A 5,042-nucleotide genomic window follows, 5' to 3' on the forward strand; every position below is an offset into this window, starting at 1 on the left:
TATTAGGGTTGATTTTAAAAAAAGTTATAACAATGGTTAGAAACCTTTTCTAATCTGCCATTCTAAAGTTCGTACAGAATTTGGGAGAGTTTTTAGTGAAAAAACAGCAACTTAGGTTATTGGTAAATAATGTGACACAGCTAACAAATCTCTGGGAAGGAATGGAACTGCCAAAAGCATTGTAAGATCTCAAAGACCGATGTTCGTGGGGTCGGGATGTGGCGAACAATGATATGATTCTTGCATGTGATTATTCAAAGCAAAGGGTATAAAATGTATTTCGCTGCGGCACTCAGAGCGTCATTGATCTTCCAGCATGACCAGTTTTAAGAGGGCAACAAGCCCCACGTGAAAGACGGTTGGCGACGTTCTTTGGACTCTCTCTCACATATGCAGTGGTACAGCTCTGAATAAGGATCGCTTGTGCTCACGAACAAAGAATTTAAGATTCCTCTTTGATACTTCTCCCGACAAAAAAAGGATGGGACACACCAGTTTCTGTGAGCAGAGATAAATAACCAGGGTGCTGGATCGAGAGAAAAAAAAAGTTGTATTTTTATAGGACTTTTCACCACCACCTGAATTCAAAACTTTTCACAGCCAATGAAATACTTTTGAAGCAGATTCAGATTAAACACCCACCCATAGCAATAATTCATTCCCCGCAGTTTTACTCCAACATATTGAGTTTTCCCAGCATTTTTGTTTCGGAATCAGAGTGAGAGATGCCTGGTGAGTTTCTGTCAGTCCTTGGGGTTTGACATTGATTTCCAAACTGTAATGGTCAGAACACTTGTATTAAAGTTCACATTTCCCCAGTTTGATCTCACGTGGTGCCCTATGTTTAAATTGTTCCAGGGAAATGATAGCCTACTGATAAATTCACTGGCGTCATGTGGAGGCCCCCAATAAATCTCTCAGGACAATGGCTCAAATTCCAAAATAAGAACATACACAGAAAACGTGACGGCAGCACAGTCTTATCCGAGACAGACAAATCAATACTTCATGTGGAAAGGAATGTACTCAGTTTTCGTACGTGTTAACACTCCAACATTAAATTTGCAAAGGATTTGGTACGCAATTAATATTTCAATTGTCACGGTATCACTGTTCTGTGTATGGGGCAAAAACTCAAGTATTCTCCCCACCACTGACAGCCCAGTGGGCTCACTTAAAATTGTAGACGGTTTGTTGTCCTCTGAATTATAAACAGGACAGTCTGAGACCAAAGGGTGTAGTCAAAGAGTAAGGGTTTGTCTTTAAGAGAGAAATGTAGAGAATTTACTTTCTCTCTTTGGGATAGTGAATCTGTGGAGGTCTTTATTGCAGAACGCTGTAAAAGTTGGTTAGTTAACGATATTCGAGACAAAACAGACATATTTTTAATCAGTAAGGGAAACAAGAGTTACGCAGAAAATGCAGGAAAGTTGGGTTGAGGATTACGAGATCCACATTGATCTCATTGAATTGTGAAGCAGACTCGGTGAGTTAAATGGCTTCTTTCTGCTCCTGTGCCTTAATGTTGTATGTGTCCACTCGCTGCAGGACATGCAATTTCTGATTTGCTCTTGTCACCATCATCCTTATGTAATTAATCCAGTTCACTTTTAAGTTAATGAAAATCCCAGGAAGTTGATATTACTGAATCCAAAGATGCCTGGTGTCTATTGTCCACCTGTTTTGCTTGACATGATTTGAATTGGTTTGGGATACGACGTAGATGAAAACTTTGTTTCAGGAACTGAGTACAGTGAGATGACAAAAAGCAGGATAATGGACCTCCTGGGGTTGGCCATTTCCTTGTCTCTACTGTTCTTGATGCTACGGAATTTCCTGCGCTCTTTGCTGGCTGCTAAGACGTGTCTAACAGTAAAAAAATCACATAGAGAGTCCTGAAGCAGTGTCACTTCAAACTCCAAATGCTATTTCTCATTCTCTCTCCACAGAGGAGGCCACAGAGGCGGCCCTGAGCTTCTCCAGCAGTTTCTGCTTGTATTATAGTGTCTATCTCTGGTTTCCGCCATAGAAATTGGAAGTAAGCTGATTTTTTTCAGCTACTGCCATACACACAGTTTTTATACTTCACAGGAGATTTAACAAACAATTCTAAACAGAACAGCACAAGGAGGCATTAAGGAACATAATTTTAAAAATATGACCAAAAAGTTAATTTAGAAGTAACGTCCTAAATTAAGAATGTTAGAAGTACCCAGCGATGGGGAAAGTTTAAGCATTCAGGCTCCTGCCAACTGAAGGTAAAAGTTGCATGGATTGAATAGTTGAGATCAGTGAAATGCAAGAAGTACGAGTAGGAGGTCAAAAGGCTGCTAGATAATTGGAGGAAATTACAGGATGGGAATGGTGAGTTTATAGAAATACTTGAAAATTTGAATAACCATCTTATCAAAGGATAGACATTGCATGAAGAAAACCCCATGTAGGTCAGCGAGCATCGGTTTGACAGGCTCTGTATGAATAAGACACGGAGAGCAAGATTTTTCAAATGAGTTTGAGTTGGATAGCTTGCCATGGGAGTTGACTCAGTAAACAGAACATGGAACCGGTAGCGTGGTTGCAGTGCTTATTGGAATGAGTTTGTTCTTGACAACTATTTAATGCAGCATCCTAACTCCTGCAGTTGTCACTGATTTAGCAATAACAGGAGTATGCAGACAGCAAATTTGATGGATCAAGATTGCACAAACAACTGGATGGGGCTGTAGTTTGTGTTTTGACTGCAGTGAGTATCATCTCGCTTCTTTCCATGTGCCACAGCCAACTTGGTCGTGATCATAATCCTATCCGCGGACAATACAGCCTGTCCTGATGCATCAGCTAATAATTGGTGGCAATTGCCGTGTTCTGATTTCTTTTACATCCTCACGGCCGTCATCTTCAAATGCATTGGTCGTGTTTACTTTCGGTACAGTGTCCCGTCCAGCACCCCTGCCAGCATGCTCAGTGCAGTGTTGATCTATATCGGCCAGCATGGCGCAGTCTGGCTGACTGCAGCCTTTGCCATCGAACGTTTTATAGCCATCTGCTGATGGAACCTGAGGCCTAGATACGACATGGAGAAAACTGCATTGTTGATCATAGGAACAGTATGTTCCCAGAATCAAAAACTTCTCGTTCTACTTTGACTACCAGACATTAGTCATTATATATGGAGTGCCCTGGTTCTCTAACATTAAGTCGACCTGTTACAACCTGCCTGGCAGGCATGCCACTGTCTGGACCATATCTTAACACCCTTTCTACCATTCTTCCTCATTCTTCTACTCAACGTTTTGACTGTGAGACACATCTTAGCAGCTAGCAAAGCCCGCAGGATGCTCCGGGACATTGAGAATAGTGGACACAAGAAAGTGGCCAACAGCAGGTTGTCCATTATCCTTGTTTTTGCTATCTCTCTGAGGTTCCTCCGCCAGTGGGAAATTTTGTCTATGTTCAGTAAAGAGTGAACCACAATAAAATCTTGGTGATCCTTTCCCATCCCGAGTGACCCATTGTGTGGAACTCTCTGTCATAGGATGTAGGCACAGGAGTAGGCCATTCAATTCCCTTGAGTCTGTTACATCATTCAATGAGATGTCTGAACTGTGGACCGATTCAATATACCTGCCTTTGGCTCATATCCCTTAAAATATTTGCTGATATTAATTTATCTATCTCAAATTTAAAACTAACAATTGATCTACCATCAACTACGGTTTCTTGAAATACGTTCCAAGCCTCAACCATCTTTTGTGTGTATAAATGATTCCTGACATCTCTCCTGAACGGTTTGACCCCCATTCTAAGACTGTGCCCCCTTGTGATAGAAACCCCAAATAGTGGAATAATTTATCTTTATATACTCTCTCTTTTTCTTTTAATATCTTGAAGACTCCAATCAAATGTGGTGCCCAGATCTGCCCACAGTAGGGTTATGTATAATTACAACGTAGCTCTTGCATCTTTATACTACAGTGCTCTATAAATAATACCCAACATTCCATAACCTTCCAATGTTATTTCCAACATCGTTTCATTGTATTTTAAAGATCTGTGCACCCGATCTCTTAGGATATCCACTGTATTTCATTAATACGATCTAGAACGTGCACTGATAAATCTATTTTCTTGTCTTTGTCACCTTAATCAGATTGAGTTTGCTCAAGCTCCCATACTCCAGTATATAGTGCTCACAATCCAGCATCAACAGTGTCCTGTTTCCAATATCGATGGAATATTGAACCAGTAGAGCTGTTGCTTGCCTATGGTCAGTGCCCACTAATCAAGGTAGAGGTTAAAAGTAGCCCACTGCTCATTATTTAAAAGACGTAGAGGAAGCGTTCTTATCAGGGTCTCGAGGCAACATATAAAACCACTTAGACCAATTTTCTGTTTGTTTATATCGCCGCATTTGTGGGATCTTATTCAGCAAAATTTTAGAGCCAGGCTTCTTTCCATATTACTGGAAATTAGGGAATGAGTTGCAAAAGCTGTAGTAGACAATGTACAATTAAATAATTGTGCAGCTATAATTAATTGATATTCTTCCTTCAACTTCCCTTCCCTTCCTTCCTCCTTCCCCTGCACGTTTACTTTTGGCGACTGGAGTACAAGGACATCCAGGTCTTGTTGTAACCCTCCACATTTTACACATCAATCGCCATCTATACGCTTGGTTAGAGACAAAACAATTGTAGATGCTGGAATCCAAGGTAGACAAACAGAAGGCTGGAAGAACTCAGCAATCCACGCAGCATCTGGAGGAAAGGAGAAGTTAATGTTTCGGGCCCTGAAAAATCATCAGAAACAAAACGTTGACTTCTCGTTTCCTCTAGATGCTGCCTGGCTTGCTGTGTTCTTCCAGCCTCCTGTTTGTCTGCCATCTATAAAGAGGACTGGAAAGTCATCCAATCTCAGGGAATCCTTCAAAGTTTTCGGATTTGAGTTTTCAACGTAAAAGTATCGACTGATTGACAGCTACCAGATAGTGGCATGAGATGAGAAGTAATACTGCTACAACGTGATTCGGAGTTAAGTAATTA

This window comes from Rhincodon typus, chromosome 42 (assembly GCF_021869965.1).
Source record: "Rhincodon typus isolate 14 chromosome 42, sRhiTyp1.1, whole genome shotgun sequence".
NCBI lineage: Eukaryota > Metazoa > Chordata > Chondrichthyes > Orectolobiformes > Rhincodontidae > Rhincodon > Rhincodon typus.